Source organism: Rhinolophus sinicus, chromosome 3, assembly GCF_057876585.1.
Source record: "Rhinolophus sinicus isolate RSI-liver-muscle chromosome 3, RSI-T2T, whole genome shotgun sequence".
Classification (NCBI taxonomy): Eukaryota; Metazoa; Chordata; class Mammalia; order Chiroptera; family Rhinolophidae; genus Rhinolophus; species Rhinolophus sinicus.
Genome location: NC_142503.1, coordinates 26,200,005 through 26,225,793, shown reverse-complemented (window position 1 = coordinate 26,225,793; position 25,789 = coordinate 26,200,005). Strand labels below are relative to the sequence as shown.

General features: G+C 39.0%; 1 protein-coding gene across 2 annotated transcripts in view; it reads left to right on the top strand.

Moving 5' to 3' along the window:
* The first annotated feature begins 218 nt into the window (after positions 1 to 218).
* Positions 219 to 25,789, top strand: part of DAB2 (DAB adaptor protein 2) — a 48,767-nt gene continuing 23,196 nt past the window's right edge. The window contains exon 1 of one of the 2 annotated variants that reach the window (XM_019737282.3): positions 219 to 539. The gene's annotated coding sequence lies outside the window, so the exon portion shown is untranslated. The remainder of the gene's footprint in view (positions 540 to 25,789) is intronic. The other variant, XM_019737284.3, reaches the window with a different exon arrangement.

Below are 25,789 nucleotides of genomic sequence, written 5' to 3'. Positions count from 1 at the left end.
AAGGAATTTGTGAGATGAAGGCCGGGGTCCCACCCCTTCCCTGCAGTTTCCCTTTCCTGTCCTTATTTGCACCCTCCCTTGTCTCCCGGCCCCTACCCCAGCCCCAGCCCCAGCCCCAGCCCCAGCCCCAGCCCCAGCCCCAGCCCCAGAGTCTGGGGTTTTGACTGCGCCCTTCCCCTTTCTCCGCCCCTTCGCTCGGCTCCCTGCGATCGCCCCCCGCTGGCGGGGCTCGCGAGCCGAGGGCAGCCGGATTCTCTGCGTGGCTGCAACTCGAGTTAATAAACAGTTAAGTTTGGAAGACTCAGCAGACACGTTGAGGGGGAGTTACCGAGCCCAGGCAGCAAAAACATCCCGGCGCATTCCTGGGGAGTCCTCAGCTGCCAGCATCTGATTAGAACCATATCTCGCCGGGAGTGGCCGCGCGGCTGAGGCTCCCGGGCCGGCAGCTATTTAAGCGCGGCCGCCGTGTCGGCTGCGCGGCAGCCTGGAGGCTCGGCGCGGGCGAGTCATGCTGGCTTCGCAGAGGCGCTAGCTAGCCTGTGAGTAGCTTTCAAATCCTTCCCTTTAGCTCCATTTTTTTTTTTTTTTTTTTTTTGCGACCTCCTTCCCTCCTTTGCTTTTTTCCCCCTTGGGGTGCAGACTTGGGACTGTTGGGGAAATCCTAGAAATGAGACAGTGTTCGTGGGGGAAACCAGCGGTTGAGTGGTCTGACATCCGAGGAATGTTTCCATGGAATGCATTTACCTTTGGGGTCGGACTCCAGATGTCCATCCAGCTTGTGACATTTCACAAGTGCCTCCTCTGTGTGTGTGTGTGTGTCTGTATGTGTGTATGTGTGTGTAAAAGCTCTGCAGCGGCCCTGGTAGGACTCTGGTGTGGCTGCCCACCGCCTCATTAACTCCTCCAAGGGTGTTTATTTTTGCCCTGTGAGGAAGGCTGGGGACCTGGTATGAGCCCCTGAAGCTTTTTCCTGGTGACTGACAACATATGGCATTAAAATGTGAACTTTGTCTTACACCCACATTAAGAAAGTATCTGCTCAAGAGACTGAACAAACTTGTTTTAAATCCGTGGAAGCCCAGGGCGGTTAAATGGTGTTTGCCTGCTTGCTATAAGCTGGCTGGAAAGATTAAGTAAGAATTCAAGAAAAGGGGGAAAAATGAATGGGTTAAAACCATGGAGCCCCAGTCAACATAGCGGTTTTCATAGCATAGAGCTGACTCTGTTATTTGTTTCTGCCATCCTTTCCTCTTGACTTAATTCTTAGCCTGGAATTCAGGTCCGCAATCAGTTTCAGCAGGGAGCTGTTTGAGTCCAAAGGGAAATTTAACTGGATTAAAAACACTTAAAGAATCTGGATGTTATCTCCACCCCAGCCACCCCCCACCTTTTCCTCTTTCTTTTTAGTTTGTGTTTGGAAGGAAGAGAGACTCTCTGTAAAATGAGCAGAGCAGAAATAAGCTTCCAGACACATGGAAAGACTTAAAAATGATGGAGGGGCGACTTCATGAATAGTAAATGTTGTTATTGCACTATAAAGTGACTTAATGAAAAAATTTCTGGCCTTAATCAGTCAAAGCAGGGGAGTGGGGGAGAAGGAGGTAAAGCAGAAGTAACTCAAACAGAAGGAATGGCTGAGGAAAGAAGGCAGCTACAAAAATGCCTTCAAGCATCTGATAAGGCTCTTGGAATGGCTTTGATGGGATATGTAATTGACCTTCCTTCCAGGCTTGAGGTTGGCTCCCCACACAGGAGCATCTACTGGCTGTTGGGGAGGGAGGAACTGGATGGGAATGGGGAGCATTGCAGCTACCAAATGGCTTGTCTCCATGCTCTGTGACATCTCTGTGCTTGCTTCTGACACCAGCAGCCAGACCTTGATTATGCTGCTCTTCTCTGGGTCTGGTGCCTGCCCACCCAAAGTTCTGTCTCTCCCTCACTGAAAGGGATTAACTCTCAATGACACTGTAAGCAAGTTTATTGTCTTGAGACTTCAGGAGTATTTGGGATTGAGTTCTTATTTTTTGAGGAAGGACCTTTTTGGTGAAGTGCTGGGTACGTGGCAGTAAACAATGCTACACAATACAACGTGGAGTGTGCAATGTGGATAGTCTAGAGAAAGCACAAAGGAGACCTAGTAGTCTTTTCCAATGTGTATTTCTGGGACAGATTACTTCTTCTGAATTCCTAATCAGTTTCCTCCTAAGGCAAGACCGGATTCTTTTTTCCTGTTGTTGGTGAATAACTTAACTTCCCCCGTCCCTTCCCACTCCCAACTTTGTCCCTTCTTACCTGAATGACTGCCCTAAAAATCAACTTTTCTTAAGCTGTGCCCTCCTACATTTTGATGTATGACCAGAAGTAGATGGTAGGGGAATGTCTTCCAACATATGTAGTTGCCTGTCTCGTGATCTTGGACACTCGATCTTCACCTGAGGACATGAGAGAGGGCAGGGAGCCACGACACTTGTTAGAAAGGCTTGTTAAAGACAGATTCCAGAGTCTGCATTTCCACTCAAGACTTTTTATAGTTTTGGATTCAACTAAAAGTCCAAATTCTTATGCATTAAACTTATTTGTTGCCTTGCTCAAAAGGTTGAATAGATTTCAGTCACCTTGTTTGGGTTGAAGGGAATTGCTTTTAAGACACTTGTTTGCATGAAGGTGATACAGGGACCTCTGGAAGCTGCTGACCAACTGGTGAGGGGTGATAGTTATTGGCCTACTCAGCTGTGATTCAATTACCTGAAGATTAAGAAGGCTCCTGGCTGGCAGGTGGCTTTGTGGAAATGTGGGCTCTTGGTGGTACAGCGTGTATGGAACAGCTGCTTCATTTCTAATTCCACCCCTCACATGTCTGTAAGCCTAAGCTTGCTACCACCAATATTTTTTTACCTGGATAGTTTTGAAGGCTGCATGTGTGTCTCCTCCTCTGTCTCTCCTGACTTGAGGATTTAATTAATGCTTTTCTTAAAGACAAAGCTAAGATGCTGAAATACTTGAGAAGGCTGCTGCAGACTGAGCTCTCTCCAGGTGGAAAAGCTTGAAAGCAGACTGTGGGGGGATGTTCCCGTAACTGACCAAACACCTAAGGTTTTCTGCCCTCCACACAGAACCAGAATGAGAACTAGACTGGCAGCATGAAACACCTGAGTAACAGGATGTGGTATTAAAATTCTCTCTGATGCTGCTGTGTAATTCTAAAGTTGAAACTGTGCCACTGAATTGCACAGAGGTAGGCCAGAATCACATTCAGATGAAATAGCTGTAGCATCACATAGGTGTGTTTAAGAAAAATCTAGCTCATGGTAATGTATCCTGACTGGGTTAGTTGTGTGAATCAGAAGGAAAGCAAACCACGGAGGCTCCTCTTTTTCCAAAAACATGCTAATTTCTGATGAGGGGAACAAATGATGCTGAGTGTGGACACAAAAGGCTAGCCCATGCCAGTTCCTTCCTCCCACCTCACCCAACTAGGTAGTGGTTGAGAGCACGGGTTCTGGAGCCCCTTTGCCTCTCATTGTCTCGGTTCAAATCCCAGCTACACCACTGCTGCTCACCTGCCCTTGGGCAAATTGCGTAACTTTTCTGTACTTAAGTTTTCTTATCTGAAGACAATAATTGTACCTACCCCCAGATTTGTTGAGAAGACTGTTAATCTAACATGCTTAAGATACTTTATTCTGTCTGACTTAGAAATTTCTGTTTTGTTTTGGTTTTGCCCCCTGAACAACTGAATTATGTATCTTTGTGAGAACTGAAGGCAGAATGGAGAATTTCTTTGTCAAAATGGGACACTGCTTGTCTGCCTGAAAAATGTTAATCATTCAAGCACTTAATATTAACAAAGCCAGCGTGTTTGCTGTGCTCACACTAGAACAAACAGGGAGTTACTCTCTGTTCTCTGCCTAGAAGCCTGTGGTTGGGTTTGGTCAAACTGACCTGCTCTGGTCTCACTAAAGTCTTCCCCACCCCCCTTCAGACTCCCTACAGAGAGGAGGCAGTCCTTGCCCCTGAAGTCAGCATTATAGCAGAAGGAAATGAGAAGGGAGGTACCATCTGTACTAAACTGAGTGACTAGGCTAGAAATAAAGTCTTCTGAGTATATGAGGCCCCATACTATCATTACCCACATGGGCAGGTTGCCATGGTTATTCCTCTTCCCAAGTCCTTCTACCCTGGAAGAAAGCCTGCCCCTCCAGGGTAAGCAATATCTGAACAAATTGCTTCCTGGTCTAAAAATGGAAGTTAATTTTTAATTAAGTGAGGTAGAATTTCCTCGCTACCCATCTCATCCTTTTCCGCATCTTCTAAACTTATTTGAATCCTAGTACTCAATTATCTAACACTTACTACTTCTTACATCATCAAGATAGCAAAACATTAAGTCTTATGAACTTTCAGGGACATAAAAGCTATTGCCTCAATATTGCCTCAATTTTTCTCTGCTACCATAATTTATACCTTAGGGCAAATAATCTTTAACTGCCTTAAACTAGTAAGAATTCTGAGTGAATGGGGCCAGCTGAGTATTCAGTTATAGGGAAGTTACCAGGAGGCAGAATGCGTGAGGATTGTCATTTAGATTTTTACGTAACCTTGGAGTAAGGGAGCAGGTAGCACAGAAAGCAACAGTCCTGGAAAATCTGAGTTTGAAACACTGTCCAACTTGAAAGAAGTTTGGGTGAGGGATACATGGTTTAAGGTTTTCTCTGGGTAAAAATCTACCCTATTTCCCCCTAGCAATATGATGCAAAGTGTTATTCTGATAGACTTAGATCTTCATGTGACAGATGAACTGCTATTAGTTCTCATTTAACAATCAAATTTGTTCAGTCTTTCAAGGTTGGACACTTAGCATGCAGTATATTTCACAGCTAGAGAGAACTCATCTAAGATAGTGTGGTTCTCTGCGTGTGGTCCCCAGACTAGCTACATCAGCATCACTTGGGAACTTGTTAAAAATGCAAATTCTTGGTTCCCATCCCAGAAACACTGAGCCAAACTCTAGCAGTAAGGTCCATCCAGCTGTATTGCAACAAGCCCAACCCATGATCTAAGAGTAACTTTCATAATTCGGTTGTTTTATAATTCACTTCAGTGGAAAGCATAGCAAAGTATCTGAATTCCTATAGTCATGAAAATAATAAAGCAAAGCATTTAAATATAGGTTAGTTTATCTGAATCTTGGGATGCAGAAAGATTACAAAGCACAGACCTTGATATGTTTTCTACTATCTCAAGTCCTGCTTTCTTGATCCTAGGAAAAATATGATCCTTAGTTTTATTCTTTTCCCTCCTTTAAGGATTTTAAAGAGCATAATTAATCTCCATTTATTAGGAGACTGTCCCAGTTACTTTTAAAAAAAGATTCCAGTAAACTAGATCATTACCCTTGAACCAGATGGTTTTCTCTAACCTATAAAACATTTTATTTTGTTTTTCATGCCATGCCCAGAGTGCAGATGACGTCCTCCCCAGAATGGTAAATGAATCTAATGCACTTAGTTTTTATAGAGCTTTATGGTTTATGAAGTAATGCTCAATTCTTCCGTTTGACTTTCACTTTAAATAACTTAAGATAGAAAAGATATCTCCATTTCTTAACTCCAGTAAGATTAGTAGATATCCACTTGCCCAAGGTCCTATCATTAAGTGGTAGAGCCACAATTCAAGCATGAATCTTTGTGATTTGGATCTTGGTGTTTATCTAAATATTTAGTAAATACCTATTATGTGAAGTATTTGCTAGGTTAGCAATGAAAGAATAACTCCCAGTGTGTAGAAATCTAGAAGAAAGTCTACATCATGTGAAGCAAAGAATGTAGAATCTAGACCTGCCATTCTTTAGACTTGTTACTCGATGTCCCTGACCCTTAGTTGCCTGGCCCACTTTGCAAAATACTTCCTGAGAATGACTGCTGTTAATCAGAGATTAATGCTTAGCAGAGATCACACGTTAGACTGAAAAATGCAAAGGTGCTTCTAGATTTAGAAGGAAAGAATTGGAAGTCTGGTTTTGAGGAGACAACATAGGTTAGAGGTTAAAAGCTTGGGCTCTGAACTACAAATGACTGTCTATGCCCACAACCCAGCTTTGCCATTTTAAGACAAGAGATACAACATCTGAGTTTTATTTTATCCATCAGTAAAATGAGTTGCCTCAAAATTAAAATTGAAGGAGAAGCCGTAAAAAAATACTTCCTCAGTGTTGCTGCCTCAGAAATGTACCTGTTCTAGAACTACATACAATTCTCCACATAATAGGTAAGCTGCTCTTAGCAAATGGTCTTGCTTGCATTGTTTGTGAGCTTTAGGTAAGCTAAAATCTAGAGATGTACACACTTGGGCAGATAATTAAAAGACCGTCTTTTCTATATGCCTTGAAACTAGTAAACGTCAGGGTCAATCAAGAGAATGTTACAACACTTTGTAAATCAACACAGGCACGCACATAGTAACTCTTAATGTACCACTTAAATCTCATCTGAGCAGGACAATTGAGTCCTCCTGAGATCTAGAGTTAATCCATATACAAGTAACTAGAAAGTAAAGAACAGCTTCACTAAATGGGTCCATATTGGACACAGCTGCCCTCCTTGTAAACATTTCACCCAAATGGTCTCACTTTTCATATTTTAAGTGTCGAATTAGGGGACCAAGACTTGTTCTAATCTTCTGTAGTATGTAATACAGATGCTAAAATACTTTTTGTTACCATTTAGTGCAGCAGAAATAAGCCAAATGTGTTTGAGCTTTTGTCAGAAGGCTGGCATAGTCATGTGAAGAATGCTGCACCAGTTTGGCTTTGGGGTACAATGTTAATTAAAACAGAAACCATATAACTGACCTCCAGATTTGAGGATCAGAAGTCAGGATAGTACACATAGTAGGTGCTCAAATATCTGTCCTTTAAAGGAAGGTCTCAGTTGTGCAATAATTACTTTAGCATTGGAGGGGGATGATGTTATTTTTTTGTTTGTTTTTAAGGGTTCTTTTGGGTTTTTTTTGTTTGTTGTTTTAACCTTTGCCTCTAAAGTCAAACATCATAAAAGCAACCATGTTTTGGAAGTAGAAAACAAATGTAACTGATACAACAGGCCCTTCCATTCATAGCTGGTTGATAATAAGGAGATTTAATTTTGATTTCTCACCTATAGCTGAGGCTTTTCAGAAACATACATGTACTTGAATTGAAATAGTAATCTTACTCAACGTCCAAGCTGTGTTCTGAAGGATCTCTTGATGTATGGATGCTTGCTTAACTACCTTATAACTTTTTCTTTGGAATTTCTGATGTATCCCCTGGTTTAAAGTTCTCAATGACTAAAAGTTGGTTGTAATTGAAAGTTGGATGAAAATATTTACCTAACACCTACTAGTGAACACATAGATGTCAACAATTGCTGCCTATGAGAAATTTTGAGAAAATAACAGCTACTCAACTAGCATATGGTTGTATTATAATTAAGTGGTACATGGTGGGGTCCTGAGGAAAAAAAGGACACCAGTGTGATAATGGACTTGGCCTTTAAAGGAATGGTGGAAGTAAGATAAGAAGAAAAATGCTTTCTAAGCAGAAGCACATACGCAAATCGTGCAGGTATGTACTTCAAGGATACTGACTGTCCAGTTTGTCCAAGAGAAAGTACAGATGGCAGAGAGGTAAGAGGTGATATCCTTTGAAAAGGAGAGATGGATGGCCCTGAGCCTTGGATGTCAGGGCAAGAACTTAGATCATTTGCTAAGTAGTAGATCTCTTTGTTAAATCAGGAAAACAAAATGCTGACTCAGATAAATTAACCTGGCTATGTTGGCAGGATGAATTTGAGTGGCGACTGTTTAGCAGTTGAAGAAAAACCTATATTTCATGAAAAATCAGCAATCAAAGTAGAGAAAAGATTTGCCTAACTGAATAGTAAGGAGCAAATGGAAAATATGTATTAACCCTAATGTTTTAAATGCATTGCTCTTGACCAGACTGTGTGGGTCCTAGAAAAGTAGGACAAATGGTTCCCTGATCTTAAAACTTCATTGAGTTAGGGGAGGAGTTGTACATGAAACAGAGGGCAACAGTAGGTCACGGTAAGTATAGGAAAATGGTAGGGCTGGTGGAAGGTCAGGGAAGACTTCCCTAAGACAACACACCTTGAGTGGAGAGTGGACTTTGAATGGCAGGTAGGAATTCAAGTAGGTGAAGGCGATAAGTATTACAAGTATTTCAGACTTGGGAGGCAACATGAGAAAGCATTGTGGGGGGTGTGTGTGTGTGTGTGTGTGTGTGTGTGTGTGTGTGTCCGTGTCCGTCCAGAGTAAATGGAAGAAATCAGTTTCCTCAGGGCTTTGGATCGCAGGTTCAGTTTACTGTGGATCTCACAACTTAACAATGATACCTGATTAATACAAAATCAGGAAGGCCATGAGGTCTGGGAAGGCATGACAACAAAAATTCAGCCATGAAAGTAGGTGAGTTAACAGCTAGAGTCTCTTACAATTTAAATTCTCATAGGAACCTTTTGAGAAGACGAAGGAAGAATTTATGTCACAAAAAGTTTCTTTACTTCAAGTATTCTAAATATATTCAAAAACACTGATGCTATGTGTATAGAAAATATAAAAATAACACTGTAATATGAATTGGCTAATTGTGAGGGACAAGATATGTGATACAAGGTAGTATAGCTTTTTTGAAACCAGGAACTTGGGGTGGCGATGAGACAAGATTGGGGAGGAATTCTGGAACCAAGAAAAAAAATTGGTGCGGAGAAAGGAGAGGTATGAAAATAAGGGTAATTATGGAAAACAGAGGGTCAAAGGTTTGCCAGTTTCAGTAGACATGTGAACAGTCTAAGATAAAAATATTAGCTTCGTGCTAAGCTGCAGACAATGCTGTTGTGGCTCTTGTAGGTGTATCCAAATGCAAAATAAATTCCATAATTCTATTTCCAGATAGCATATAGGGGTACAAATGTTCAGCTTTTATACAAGAACTCTTGAATAGTAGCAATAGATGTAACAGTGTTCTGTTTTAGGATTTGGACTCTTCACACCTCACACAGCCAACACTTTTGAGGGCTTTCTATTTGGGGTGCTAATAAAGTCCATTTTCTTGATGAAGTTTCCCAGTAACCAAGTGCTACCTGATATTCCCTTACTAAAGCTCTTATAACTAAGTAGTGCTCTTTAAATAACCAAATCCATGGCAGGGCGGTGGTGGGGTGGCGGTTACATTTTCATAATATCACTTCATTTAAATCTGCGACTCAGTAGTTTGGCTGCATCTGAAAGTGATACTGTTGTACTCTTAGAAAATCTGGCAATTGAAATTGCCGAAGAACATGCTTGGTTCTAGAACATAAAAGTTCATGTCATCTCTGAATTGCTTGCATTTCTGAAGTGTGAAAACTGAACGTCAAATGAGCATAGGGCTTCTGTTTGGTGTTTATGAAAACAGTGTTGATTCCAAACTTTGGACTGTAACATAACATTGCAGGGAATATCACTAGTATTCTATCATAACCTAGTGTATCACAAGATTCTTCCCTCCAGTTGCCTCAGCCATACAGATACTCTTCCAGATTGCAGTACGGTTACAGGAGACTCCCAAATATTAAATGTAAATATCCCCCATCTAATGAATGTTTTAAGAAAATGTCATAATTTTAGAACTGTCTAAAATTTAGAATTAAGTGCTTAAGACAAAATTTGCATCTTCCCATGCTTGATATTAATAAGAAAACAATTTATATAAAATTCCTTGAAGCATGTAGTACTAATTTTGCTCTTATTAGACATTTTTAATGGCAATGAAGCTTTTTACCCTAATCAGAAACATTTTCTGTAAAGCACTTAGTTGTAACTATTCCTTGCTTGTTCTGTCTCCCCTGCCTACACTGTAAGCCTCTGAGAGAAAAGACCATATCTATTTTGTCACTGTATATACAGCATAATACAGTGCTTGGCACACAGTAGGTGTTCAGTGAACAATAACCAGATGGCCAGGTAAACGAGTGAGTCAAGCTACTCTCATTTGCAACATTAATTATAATTTAGTACAGAGTAAGCAAAATAGGAAACTTAAGCTTTCCTTATCATCTGTTAGTATAAGTAAAACAGTTCCGAGTCCCTTTTTTTTTAAACTTTAAGGTTATTTATAATAAGTAATATCCATATGTTCCTCTAGTTTATATCTGCACACAGCCTGAGAAAAGCAGACAAGCTGTTACTGAAATTCTCCAGATGATGTGGTCTTTTCAAGTCCTTGGTTTAACTTCTATCAATGGAGTATTCAGCATAGCTCATACATCTATCTGTCCCAATGGTGTAATCACCTGGCTAATAATAATAGTGGTGAATAGTTTTCATCCTGATATTTCCTGCAAGGACGACTTCTTATTCTCCTTCTGTTTCTCCTTTTAAAAGTGTCTGCTAAACTGCTTACTGAAGAACTAATAACAATTGAGAAAATAGATGAAACCTTTGGCTCAACATTGGATAATTAAGGTTATAATTTTGACTTAACACAATTTCTGCCCACATCCAAGAAACCTGTGTTTTTAATCTGCATGTGAAGCTGTATTGTGGGTAAGGATGTGGCGTCCATTAGGCTCTTTACAATGCTTGAACAATGGTACCAACTCGTCCTGCCTGCACAGACCCCAATGGGTCCAAGAACACTAGTCTGGAAACCAACAGTAGTCCACTCCCTGACCAACTTTCAAAATCCTAGCGTAAATGAGTTTTTCCAAACCCTAGTTGTCCTTTTATTAAAAACTTACTGTTCATTGTTTTTAACATATCCGCAGCTTTTCTCAACAACTTTGGGTAGGTAAGTATCCATCAATGACGTGTAAGACGATAGTGTCAAAGCTTACTGTAGGCAGCGTCCTATTTGCTTTCAGACATGTTTACTTTATCGGTTCTCTTAGCCTTTGAGTTTAATATCATGTGACTGAACCTAGAGTAGCTTCACGATTCTATCTTCAGACCAAGTTAGAATATAGATTTACCTACATTTTAAGTACTCCTGACAAATTAGCATATCTCTAAGGAATTTAATTTTGAACATACAGAAAGGCATGCATCACCCTAGTATTACTATTCTAAATGTATAAGAAGCAGAAATCTCTCTCTCACCCTGCTACCACCCTTCTTATCGAGCATTTCCTTGGTTCTGACATTTCTAGTCTTTCAATATATGGAGAAACATATATAAAATGGGAAATTGCTATATATTCTGCTTCAAACAAGGAACTATAAAGACATGACTATTTTAGTCAATAGCTGCCTCTTAAAAAGATGTTCCTTTAGGTGCTCACATTTCAAAATATCATTTCACCTATGTAAGTTTTTATAGAACTGACATAATCAAAATTCTTTTTTTAGGATTAAATGGATCTTAGAATGAATGTTATAAGATGTAGTAGCCTTTTACTTTTTAAAGCCACCTTTGGGACACGTTGTTTATTTGAAGTTTGAGGGTCACTGAGCATCATTAGCTTGGCGGGTTAGGATAACCTTGAATCTGACATTTGAGATTGTTAGACCTTAACCTTTCAATTAAAAGGCTTTGTTTCCCAAAGATTAGCCAAGTATTTAAATGAAAGAAACCGGCAGTGTTGAATCACTCAAAGTGGCAAGTTCATGCAACTATCATACTACAAAGCTATCTCACTCTTTGATGCTATGGCTCTGTACTGGGATTTGTCACCACTCCAAGCTCCACACCATTGCTGAAAACCTCAAAGTCTCCCCCGTATCGTCTAGACAAAATAGAGTTTTATAAACCACTCTAAACCCAGTTTGACCCACCTTCCAACCCTTTCTCCTGGTATAAGCCAGCACAGATCCTGTATTCTAGCCCACCTGACACAAATACCCTTCATGCGTGCTTGCTATTAGTTCCTCTTTCCCAAATGCTTTTTTTGGCTAATGCACAGTCCACCTATCTGAAGAACTAGCTTCATTCTCTCCTTTTGCATGTCTTGTTCTAACACAAAGAAGTTAAGAGCTTACATATTATACATGTATGTCTTTCAGTGGGCTGGTTGACTGTACTTGAGCTTCTACTCTTGTCAAATAAGGATAATGATACCTTTCTCATAGGATTAAATGAGAGAGTCTTAGCTGCACACCTGGTTTATAATAAACATTCGATACATTTAATTTTCACAGATCTAGTATTCCTTCTGTGTTTCTAAGAAGGAATTAGAATGTTTAAGACATCCCCAACCCTGCCTTCCCTATCCACCTGGCTCTTTTTTCCAGAGCAGGTACACCTCCTGAAAGACTATGTGTGTGTTTTTCCTGCTAGAATGTAAACCATTTAAGGAAATAGATGTTTATTTTGCTCACTGACGTATCCTGAGCTCTAGATGAGTGCCTGGTTTATAACAGGGATGTGGATATTGTATGAACTAACTTGCTGGCACGCTCATCACTGGCATTCAGGGGCAAATTTTGTTTCCAATCTCTAAATTGTGATGGCTTTAGAGCAGGGATCAATCACCAAACCCCATGTGCTCTGAACAACAAAAAGCTGTAAGTATTTGAAGAATTTTTAAATTTTCTCATTTAGAGCACAATCTAGGGTAGCCAATGACTTACCATTTGCTTAGTGACTCTGACCATGCAATGTGAGATGGATGACATACTCTTAAGTGTCAGAAGGGATGGTGTCTGTTTTTCCCTCTAGGGAATTTCTTAGATGGAGGCAAGTGTAGAATGGAATTTAAGGTAGGGAACCTCAACAGGGGGGAGAGTGGCCCTGAGAAGGAAACTTTATTCATATCCCACTTTCGATAATTAGCCCTAATAAAAGTAGAATTTGCTTACTTTAGAGGGACTAAGATAACGTGTTCATGGTGTTTTCTTCACAAGTTTGTTTGGTAGAACTAATTATCTACATCTATACCTTGTGAAAAAGTACATTGCTAGTTAATAAAACATTACAACTATGAACATATTCCCGATTTCAAATTGTGCTGCACTAGGAGGCTTGTGTGGACTGTAGTCCTTGATCATTATTTTTTTGAGGATTTGTCTTAACCTCCTTGTCTGCAATACTGAGTCTTTTTAATAAAGTTTGGATTAGGAACTTAATAGTGGCTTTCAAAGACTTGTCTTTGCACAGGGCTATAGAGTTCAGCTAAGGAAACAAATGATCGAATTGCATCCTCTGATGCTAAAAATGCCCACATAAAAAGACTAGAAAATAGCAGATGCCACTGCACAGTGAATGTCTAAAGCTACAGGGACCAACTCAAGTTAGTTTTATTGAATGACCATAATAAGGATAATAAACAGAGGCTACAAATGGAGCCCCTATCCAATCATTTATATCTATCTCATGTTTTCCTTAAGTGTTTACGTGTCAATTACTTAGCAGGGACAGAATTTTGCAACAGGTCATTAAACGGTTCAGGGAACAGACGAGATTGTTATGAAAGCTAATGAAACATCTTGCTTAAATATTACACTCTTTTAGGAACCAAGGAAACTTTATTTCCAGTCAGTCATTGATGTTGCCATTCCTGTGTAGTCTAACCAGAAGCCTTTTTGTAGTTCTGTATAAATATGAATATCCCATAATGGGCCAGGAGGTCTCAGTTGAAGCCCAGCAAAGTGGCATATGATACATAACCGTTCCTACTAGTTCAGCTCATGCTAGAACAATAGAACCAAATGGCACCCCCGTGATTTGTCATCTTAAAAAGGTAATGAAACCCGGAAGGGATGGTGTGCAATCAACAGGCCTCGAAGGAGGAAGAACCCTCATCCATCTGCTTATTTTGGAAAATCTTTCCTTTGGTAAATCAGGTTTTTAACCAACCATTTGCCCTAAAGCCAAGCCTTGACCATTAAGTTATAGTTGTAACTCTGAGTGCTAGGCAGGTTTGTAAACAATAAGTTAATGCAAAGGACAGATAACAGTTTCTAGTCAAAGCTCTGAGAAGTAAAAACCAGAATATAATTCATAGGTGTTTAGCACAAGTATTAGACAATACAACAATCTCACCCTTAACTTAAATCAAACTCATTTAACATGGGAGGAACAGAGGGTTACCCAGCATTAGAGTCCCTGTAAAACTATCTGCAGCTGGAAATGGTTTTGAATAACATTTTAAAAGACACAGGTATAGATCCAATAAACAAATCTTGATAGTCTAGAAAACCAGAAAAACTGGACTGTGCTAGTACATAAATTTATCATCTCAAATAAGTTAAGCCTTTTGGGAAGCAGCAATTCCTTTGGCACCATATGAAGTGATGATTTGTTTAGTTAATGTATTTATTGCCTTTTAAAATATCCAAACTGACTTGTTTATCAGGCTAGCCATATAACATTTATAAGAAACAGCATATTGCATGGAATATTACTTTATATTAACATAAAGTTAAGACACTAATTACCTCTTCCGTCTGGTAGAATAATATGTAGATCAAAAGTAAAAAAAAAAGAAAATTATGTTGGTTTTGGGGAAGGAAAATAGCATTTTTCTAGGCTCTTCAAAGTCATTGGTTAATGCCATCTCAACAGCTTATCTTTAAACAGGGGGAGAGGGGAGGAAATGAAATATTCAAGACCTGAGCCTTTGAAAATGTTGTCTAATGACATAACCAGGACAATTTTCTGAGATATCCTGTTTTTATTCAGCTGGTACAAATTTGATTTTCCCCTCCCCCAGCCCTGGAATGATTTTAATGGTAGAAGAGATGACTTAAGAAAGTGGAATATATATGTTAGAAAATTTTCAAAGTCACTCTTTAAATCCCAGAAGAAACTTTTTGAAATCTGTACAGATTAAGGTGGTAACCTGAGGTCTTTCCTTGTATTCTTTGATTATTACAACCAAGAAAGACCAATGAGCTGTATCTTCATTTCCTAAGAACTCATAACTTAGTTCTCTGAAATGCCACCATGTATTTTAACCTTATTTGAAGAAGTCACTGAAATCACTTCCCAAAGGCGGTATAGAAATGGACTTCCTGAAAGCTTCTGTAGATTAGTAATGACATTTTAATGTTTGGGACCACATAGGAGTGGCATTTTCCTGAAAGCTCCTCTAGATACAAGATTCCTTGAATTGCTCTTCCAAACTTGCCAATTGTGCCTCATGACCCTTAAGGTCAATGTCTAGATGTGTTTGTGGAATGGAGGATCGATTAATAGTGATGACTTAACATGATTCCAACAGGTATCATTTTGATTACATCAACTTGGATTTATATATAGAATTCATGAAACAAACGCTGTCTCACTTACTTAGACTATAAGCAAAAGTCTGATACTAAGTGGTAGTTTTCTCCTACTGTAATTGGAGCTTCCTATGCTCATTGATCTCTGCAGTGAATGAACGCTACACAAATATTTCAGTACATTACAACACTTTACCATTCAATGTAGTTGCTTCAGTTGTGGAACAGTTGAAGTCCCAAATCTGTTTCATTTAGCATGGGTTAATGTGTTGCTGTTTAGAATTTTTCCATCCCTCAGTTTAAAAATACATTAATTTATTCCCATGCATTTATTTGGTCTAATACTATTTCCCAAATGATGAAAAAAATAATGACAAAGTGTGAACTTGAGCTCAAGGATACTTATGCATTTCTGTCACTGTGTCCTTTCCCTACTCACTCTGCAGCAACTTCTTAGAGTATCTATGTAACTGTATGTACAATTTTAAAGCAGGTAGGCTAGCTATTTCAGGACCTTTTTGGGATCCTGTATTCTAAATTTTTCGGACTCAAGTAGTGTTAACATATCACCTCAAGAAGCAAGAAAACAAGTTGGCAGATTTACCTTTCTCCCTTGAATAGCATTACTGAAATTAACTATGGATTTCTTATCTGTTAATCTATCTAATTTGTCCAGCAACCAAGAAGTAAGCAAATGAGCCTATATTTTTATTTCTTTTAGAAGAGCTCCCCTGGCCTTTTAGATAATAGTATGGAAACTTCCTAACCTTCAGCATGCTAGAGCACTGGTATTGGGAGGGTAGAAAGCTGGTTATCAGGTCCTGGTTCTCTGTAAACCTGAAATTCAACAAATAAGTAGAAAGTCCCTTTTTATTTTTAAATGACTCCTTTTTCCTTCATCTTATTTGAGAACAACCAAGTTTTCTCTAAGGGAAATCATGTAAATCCTGAAGAACCATTATTAAAGTGGTAATTGATATATTAAACCCATAAGATAGTAGTAAACAGTAGAGGTTTAAAAAAATATATTCTGAACCATAGAAGTTAGTAGGTCCTCTGTTATTCTTTGAGATGAAGCCTAAATACCCTGTTGGCTGTGGATATCTTGCCCAACTAGAACAGATCATATCAGATGTGGAAATGTGAGCCAATGGCAAGTTTCTCATGGAAGGTTAACGCCAACTCTAGGGGTAGATTGAACAGTAAAACAAAGGGCATATTCTAATGCAAAGGCTACCTAGAACCCAGAGACAACATACTACAACCAGATAACTATCTTTTTTTATTAATGAGTTTATTTTATTATGATTATTTAGTAGCAATATATGTTGATACACTGTCCGGGCAGTCACTTTGTGTGTGTGTGTGTGTGTGTGTGTGTGTGTGTGTGTGTACACAATCAGATAACTTAAACTGATCTTATATAGAGTCTACATAACTATAAGAATATTTTTTTTTTCATGGTTTTGGTCTATATACAGAAATGTAACAAAAAAAAGTCCTGCCTGTCTATATACAATTACTACGTACACCTCAGTTTGACTTCTCTATGCTGATTTTACAAGGCAGTTGGATTCTTCTTCCTTTAAACTCTTTGAAATACAGCATGTATCTGAAACATGAGTTACAGAAAGGTTCAGAAACACTCAAGCAATAGCTTGGAGGATTATATAAATGTGAGGCTCTGCCTGAAAGGGAAACCACATAGGGATTTAATGTAATTCCTCTGTGCTATTAAAGAAGAAACCAAATATTAAGCAGTGATTCTTGAACTGGTTTTTGGAAGAGGAAAAGTTTAGGATTGCATACCTGCCTGCTTTTCAAGTGTCCTGATATGATTATATCATAAAATAGTTCTACGAGTGTAATGGCTCTTTGTTTATGGATTAATATTTAAAATGCAGATGCTTCTAAATAATGCTTTTAAAACTCCTCTAATGTCCACATAGACCTTCAAGATAACTATTGTAATGGCACTTGAGTAGAAAGTGGAACGTGTTTAACAGTTAAGATGTATGTGTCTAAGCATAGATGAAAGCACAAAGGGACTCAAGTGAATAAACTGTTGTATCCGAAGTCCACAGGCTAGATATACTGCATATCCATATGGACTTAATTCAGGATTATTTGATGTGAGAATGAGAAAGCACGGCTTGATGTTGTGTTCTAAGGAAAAAACTCCTAAGATTCATTGATGTGATTTATTTAAAAACTAGCTTGGAACTAGGAAGAGTATTTAGTGTTGATAGAAGTATCTGACTTAGGAAGAATAGATGTGAAAACAATGGAATATTTGCTGGTCAATTTGCTAAGCACACATAGAGATCGGGGTGGGTTATTGAAAAGGGAATGGATAGTGGCAGCATATCAGCTTAGGAATCAAATGGTATAATGACAGTCCCAGTCTCTGATCCTGACCTATTAGCCTTTTAATGACCTTTTCCTGCAAGAATCAAGCATAATATCCATTGTACATTTAGATGCCAAGTTCAAAGTAGAAACCATGTGTTTACTGTGGTTTTGTACCAGTTCCATAATGCTCCTCAATTCACTGCCCCAACGGCCTTGCAATAGAAAATTTCTAGAGGCTACATGTTAGTAGTATATTTTTAAAATTTAAAACCCTAAAATGGGTTGTGTAAATTGCTCATTCTTTAGAACACTCTCTTCCCTTGGATTTAGAATGGAAGTGAAGCATAATGAAATCTAACATCCTGCTTTACCATCTAGTTGTACAAAATAGAGCTCTTCTAAATTGAACTTTTAAAATTGGCTTATTCCAGTCACTCATTCCAATTCTCCATGAAAACTATAGTTTTTGAAAAATCTTCTTTTGGCATGTTTTTTGGTATACTTCCTGGTTACTGTCACTTTATAACTAGAAATACCCAGACCTGTGAGGGCTCCCTTCTGTCCTTGCCCCTGCAGAATGGTGTCCCCAGCCTATTACAGCAACCCAGTGTAGGCGACTGTGCTGCCACTAAAGTATTGTGGATTTTCTCTTCTGAAGCAAGTGCCCTGGTGACTGAAACAGGTGCTGCCAAAACTGGTCCTGCAGTAGTGTCGCAGGATGGGGGAAGAAGTGTGCTGTCATGTCACTACAGGCCATCTTGTCACACAGCTCTTTCAGTGTGCTCTTATATGCCACCCACCAGCCACTGCACAGAGGCCAGCCCAAGGTGACAAAGTATCTCGGCCAGGATAATTGGGAACCCTGACATTTAAACCCAGGATTTCTAGTCTAGACTTCTTACCTTCTCCCTATTCCTCAGCCATAAGGAGCCCCCCCCACTCCATGACCCCCTCCTACCTTGTGTTGGACCATTTCAATCTATTTGCCATTTCCCAGAAATGCCTTGGCTTGCTATACAAACTTATCCACCAGGCTGCCAACTACCTTTGAGCTTAAAGCCCAAGGTGTATGGAGAAGGCTAGCTTTTCCAAACCCCTCCTACCCCTCAAAAGCTATATAATCCTTTTTCCCAAAGCAGGGGGCTCCAAAAAACCTTTCCTCAGAATTAATACAAATCACTCATGACACCTTCTACAGTTGACTTGATATCTCTCTAATAGAAAGAGTGGTAGCTAATGAAGATATACTTAATATTATGACCCTGGGCTCAAGGATGCCATCATTACCTTGCCAATCTCTCTTCCTGAGGGAAAAGCACAAAAGGGACAACAGATAAAGAAGCAAATACCACATCATTAAGAGGATCAGGGCCCAATAATGTCCCAAATACAGAGTTCTGGTGAATCTGGATTGAAACATACTGTATCCGAAATCCCCCATTCCCTTTTTCATGTCAAATTATACCCACTTTATTGTCCTGCCCAGCTCACTTGAGCCATACAGAGCACATATGCCGTAGCCTGGTTGAGCCATGCCCAAATGGTCCCTGTTTTCAGGGGAATCATGTCAGAGCATAGCTCAAATAATCTAGTGCCGCAATGTAAAGCAATGATGGAAACCTGATTTTTGAACCTCCAAAGCTTCAATCTCGTTTGCTTCCCTTTGTAGAAGTTAAAGGATAATTTTCAATTTCAGTTTCCTACTCTGTTTAGTCTAAGATAGAGGAAGGTCACACTTAAGAACTGGGGTGGAATGATTGGCTGGGATGTTAAAGTTGAGATGGGTATACTCTCTAATAACAGTTAATCCAACCCCAAGCCTCCTGTGTCCATGTTCACAAAAAGTCAACATAGTCAAAAGACCTCAGGGATATTCTACTTTCTTTCATGGAGTCTGAATGAGTATAAGGAGGGATTTTAGACTCAATCCCTTATGCACGTCTTTATTCATACAAGCATGTTAACTCATGCCCCACTTTGCCAAGAGGCTAGAGCAAACTCTCATTACGAATCTACATTTTCTACTGTTTCTAAACCTAATAGAGTTAAATGTTCAAACTAATAGACATTGTACTGAAACAACTGAGTAATATGATTATAAAGTTGATTTTAAACTTAATACTTCAGTTCAACTTGTGAACAATTTTTAAACATTTCTAGTGAATTGGTTGCATTGTCCAGTCAAGAGAATGGACCTTCATTTGGATTGCATTAAACTAATTTTTAAAGCTTAAACTCTCCTAAGCACTCTTTATCATGACTATTGTTTTGCTCTAATAGGAAATATTCCTAATAAAAACTTATTTTAAAAACAAAATGGGTGGGGGTGAATACAAAATTAGGAGAGGTCATAATGACTCAAGAATATTGAAGGTTGCCAACTCAAGAACTCAAACTTCCTATCGTGCAAAAAAAAAAAAAAACAACTAAAATTGTAAGCACTGAATAGTAGAGAATGTACTGAAATAAATTTGACTTCTTTGATCTGCGAGTTGCATCTCAAACCTAGCCAAATACTTTCTTCTTCGCCGCCAAATCAACATTATGAGCCAGTTTGACCAAGTAGGACTCCAGCTACTTTGGCAAAAAAGAATCCAGCAACATGTATAATTAGACCACATAAAACCTTTTTTCTGTTTTGGTTCAGAAAACATCTGTGAAATTCTGTGTTCAAACTATTCTGCTAAACTATCTTCTTGTTCTTTGCTTGGTATGTCTACTAAATTGAAGGTGTTCTTGGTTCACTCTCTATGTAATGGGCTTTGTACAGCCTTCTTAAGATATAGTTAAAACATACACACACACACACACACACACACACACAAACACAAACACACATGCGCACACACACATACAATTTCTAGGAACAGAAGAGTAGAATCTCATGTTAGGATCTAGGTTTCTTCTGGTACCAACTCTATCCCCAATCAGCTATTCAACAATTAAACAAGTTATTATGCACTCTTTCTTGCCTTCAGTTTCCTAATCTTTATAATGAAAGGATGTGACCAAATTATTCTCTAGGTTTCCAGCTCAATAGTCTAACCCACTTGGTGTTTCTTTAAGGGGACAAAGGATTGTGGAAGTAGACCTCAAACTTCTCAAACATTAGAATCATTTGGGAATCTTTAAATATATATTGATGCCTATGTCCCTTCCCCAGAGATTCTGATTTAATCGATTTTGGTGTGGCATGGACATCGACATTTTAAGAACTCCCCAGTAAAAGTTCTCCAAGTGGTATGACTTAGACCTTCTAAACTGCCAAAGGTAATGATATAGGCTTAAATTTGCTCTGGCTCCATTAGAACAGACTTCTCTGGGTAACTAAGAGTAGGTTTCGTTCCCAGAGTCCTGTTTGCATCAGAAACTATCTTCTATAGGCTCAGAAGTCAGAGTTGAACAGCACGTGGCTCTAACACTGGAAACCCTCTCACTGTTTCACCTGGGCTTTACTAATAAAAGCATTACGTGCCCCCGAGTCTCTACTTACTAGCTGTTTACTTATTGGTCCTAGTTGTTCTCAAACTGTTCAAACACTTGCTGCAGAAAAGCAATGTTGGATGCAACATAAGTCTACACAACCTCACTTGAAACCTAGCTTTGATTTAATCCCAGCTGCCATTTGGTGAGCACTTTCTATATGCTAACACACTAGGGTCTCTGCAGAAGTCCTTACTGAGTTCTTGTAACTCTGCAAACTATATTCCCATTTTACAGATGAAGAAATAAATAATAGATAAGGTACCTCAGCCACAGAGCTAAAAAATGGTGGAAGTGTGTAAGATTCCCAAGCCTGAACTCTTTATCTGTTATGCTATCTCACCTATATCCAAAATCAACTGTATGGGGAACTCTGGTCTGACTTGGTTCCAAAGATAGGGAAGAGCGTTTTCGTTCAGGGCTTTATGTATCCTCTAAGTCCTGCGGCATCCTTTCCAAGAATTAAAAGCTATGGTACATGCTCCCTGTAAATGCCTAACTTGTGTATGCCTCCCTGACTCGGGCATGTTTTATTACTGAGGCCCCTACAGCAGTGTCAGCATTTACAAAAAAATCTTCTAGACTCCTTTTCTGTGTGCATCAACATAGCTCATTTCCCCAATTAAACAGGCTGAAAAAATTATTACTGTCTGCTCAGCTTGGCCTTTGAGAGTAGAGTAAGCCTTCCTGAAAGCATAGGAATCCAGGCAGTTAAGGGAGAAAAGCTTTACATCAAGTATCAAACATTACCTAACCTCAGTGCATCATTTCTGGTAACCTTTCTTATTTTCAAAAGGCTACTGTGAAGATGGTGGTGAAGGCTGTTTGCTGACCTCTTGGACCCTGAGATCTGCCTTAGAGGTTAATATTTCACATGTCCTAATTCAGTGCCTCAGCTGAGACAGGCATAATGTTCCAAAGGACAAGGAAACACATTCTCTGACAAGTACAAAGTACTGGACCCTCTAAAGATGTTTATGTTGTTTTGTGCTTGACTCTCCTTAACTCCCTTTTCTGTGTCTATTTTATGTGGCTCTTTCTGAAAAGTTAACTGATATATTAAAGTCAATGTGACTATGGCTTTGAAAGCAGCTTATAAAATACAGGTTAAAATCAGTGGGATTAAAAAAACAGAGAGAGAGAGAGAGTAGCAGCATATATCGTAGACAAGGGAACACAGATCACATTCAGTTTTGAGCCGAGCAATTTATTGCCTATTGATCTTGTTACTGAGTCCATTTCATTATTCATAAAATAAAGACACATTCTATTTCATAGCGCTGTCAGATAAATGTTTTAAGTGCTTGGTAGGTTAGATGTTTGTCTTACTCTCTTTAATATTAAAAACAAATTCTCTACCATTTATAGAATGGGGCTACTGTTAAATAAGTCTTTTACTCAAGTTATTCGTTTTACCAGCATCTGAGACTGACCACTAACCAAGCAATTTCCTCTCTGCTTTATATAATTAGAGTTAGAAGGTAGACTGGGAGGGAGGTGGCAAACTGGTGTCACGCTATTGCTTTAGGACACTGGAATTATTAATTAGTGGCTTTGCTGATACCAATACATTTCTACTGATGGAAAAGCAGCAAGAACAAGAAGACACCAGCCAAGTTTGTCCCTCCACAAATTTGCCCCTATGCTGAACATTGCAGGGTTCTAAATATGAGATGTCTTACATGAATCATTTATGTAAGGGATAAACAAACTATAGCAGAATTTTTTTGTGTGCAAAGAACGTAGTTGTCCTAAGATGACTCACGTAGTCTTCTGGTATACATTTCTCAGCCTTCTCAGAAAAGATGTTGCAAGCTGCAAAATCTCTCCTAGTCATCTGATTCTTGTTCCGTGAAAAGGGGAAGTCCCCACATTCTTTCAGGGAGATTTGTATTAAGTCCAAAATCCAAGTTAGATATCTTCACTCAAATGGAAGTAAATTTTATTGACTTAGCAAAATTTCATTTACACCTCTCTTTTCTATATTAGGCCTTCCTTCAGAAGCAGTCAAGAATATACAGTAACTTTAGGTCGTCATCTGTTTCCAGATGTATCTTCTTATTTCTCTTTTTAAGTTTGTAATGAAGCAAACAGCCCATCCCCTAAGAACTAGAACCAGGTAGGTTTAGATGGGGAGCTGTTCATGGAACCCTTTACATGTTTTTGAGCTTTAATTTGTAATCCCTGCCTTATGAAAACACTCAGTGTATATGTTTCCTGATTAATTTTATGCTCTTTGGTCATAAGTGTCCCTGGGACTAAACCCAATAAATAAGATGACCATATGTTTCCTAGTAGTTTTGTACCCACTTGTTCCCCCTTATAAAAGATATTTTAACTTACTAGAGCTTTAAAACAGACCCTGTAGTATAATGCAGTCTAGACAGTTTTTTGTTTGTTTGTTTTTGTTTTTAGCAATGCCCAAGTTTGGGAAAATAATCAAAGGAAATAATGAGGGCATCTTTCGGCCCTCATATCCCTTTTCAAAACTCAATTCATTATACAACCTGTGAAGGTTTTATGAGTCGAGTGACAATTCTGTAACATGGTTGGAAGGATTATGCATTTGAATTTTAAATGTTGGATTTAAATACGTTGATTATTCTCTACAGAGGGACCTAAGTCTGGAAGCAAGACTTCTTCAATCTACCGCATGTCAAACGTTAAGTTGGGCATTTGGGAAGTCTATGATGGGGGATTTGCTCTTTAAACCTTGGGAAAAGGTGAATGTTTATCACTCTGGTATATGTAGAACTAGATGTACACTTTTGTTAAAATCTTTCAAGAAACCTTTAATATTTCTTTATAAAGGAATTGATCTTTGGGTCTTAGGGCCTATGGGCAAAATTCACTTTCCAATCATTTCTGGGAGCGTAAATACATTTTAAACTGTATAGCCTGAAATGGAGACCGATTCTTGGTATTTGCAACCCAACATACACATATCTTTTCTTCAGGGAATTTATACTAAAAACACTTTTCTCCCTGTTTTATTTCTCCGTTGCCCCTTATAACTACTTGTCCCCAAACAGTGAAAGGATATAGTCAAAGGGGACTGAATATCTTTAAAACAATCCAGATGCTGTGAAAAGTGGTCCTTAAATGTCTGAAAAGAGAAGTTGTTGCTATAAAACCAAAGTAGCACCCATCACCTTAGAACGCTTCTATCTTGGCCCAGCCTGCCAACACTACATGTTGCGTTGTGAGGTAGATATGTTTTATATCATTTTTATGACTAAACCACACCACCACTTCCTCTCCCAAGCCCCTCAAAGTGTTTCGTGGAACATCTCAAATTCCTTTAAAATAGTCTCACCTTAGAATAAAATGAGCTAAATCATTTTTTCTCAGAAATAATACCCTGCAGAAAAGTACTAGATCTAGCTTCAAAGATGGTCAATAAACGCTTATACCCAGGTTACTTTTCAACCAGAGCTGGAGCGGAGGGGGATAAAGCTTCAGGGAGAAGTCTTATCTCCTTTCTTCAGGGACAAGGGTAACAGGGATGGGTAGGATGTGGGGGGAAAGGGTGCTCAGAAAATTTGAAAAGGTAAGGAGTGAAAAAACAAAAGTGCTCTAAAAGAAATGAAAAACTTGGGGTTGGTATACAAGAGTGAAAGGAAAGGAGATTGAAGGTAAGGAGAGGCAAAATATTTAAGACTCTCACAAACAAATTAAAAAAATCTATATCTTTGTCTTTAATGCAAAGGAAGTCACTATAAGACTAAATTGGAAAACTTCCAACATTATTCTAAAATTTAGAATATTATTATTATTTTTAATCCATATCATTCCAGTTGAGCAAACCTAAGCCATGGACTGGAGCTTCAAGGTCATGGGAACAAAATGTAAGAAAAACAATAAAGGCTCACCAAAAGGTATAGGTGTCTGAGGTACGCAGTCAGGTACACTTTAAAGGATGAAAAGCAGCTGAAGTTGCCTTTCTGAGACTAGAGTTGAGATGAGTAGTCCTGTGAGAGGAAGAGAATATGAAAACCCACAGGGTAGGAGGCAATCCATTTTAGATGTTTAATTATGAAAGGATCATGAGATGGTGATTAGAGGACTAAAGCGTCACAGGAAGCATTTTCCTTATTTCTAAGATGAGATCTGAGCAACTGCAGAGGAAGTGGCCCCCTGGGGAGAAGGAGGATGAATGTCAGTGTTTGTCTTTTGATCATAGCTTAGTCTCACTCCTGATGTTTTAACATGGGTAATATCCTACAAAATTGGAATAAATTATCTGAAATTAAGAAACTGATTATTGGCATCCCAAAATTGGAAGAGTATGGTTGTGACTAGGAGATTTATCATGTCACCAGGAAATAAATCTTGGGAACCACTGAAGCCAATCAAGTCATACAAAGTAGAGGTGGTATACTTGTTTCCTAGGACCGCCATAACAAATTACCAAAAACTGGCTTACAACCACAGCAATTTATTCTCTCACAGTCCCAGATGCTAGAAACTCAAAATCAAGATATCAGCAGGGTTTTTCATTCTGGAGGCTCTGAGAGAAAACCTGTTCTGTGGCTCGCTCCTAGCTTTTGGTGGACATTGGCAATCCTTGGTATTCCTGAGTTTTAGATGCATCGATGCACTTTGCACCTCTGTCTTCGTGTCGCCTTCTTGTGTATCTCTGTGTCTCACATCTCTGTTTGCCTTTCTTTTATAAGGGCATCTGTTATGGGATTTAGGGCCCTCCCTAGATCCAGGATGATCCCAGCTCAAGAACCTTAATTACAACTGCAAATAC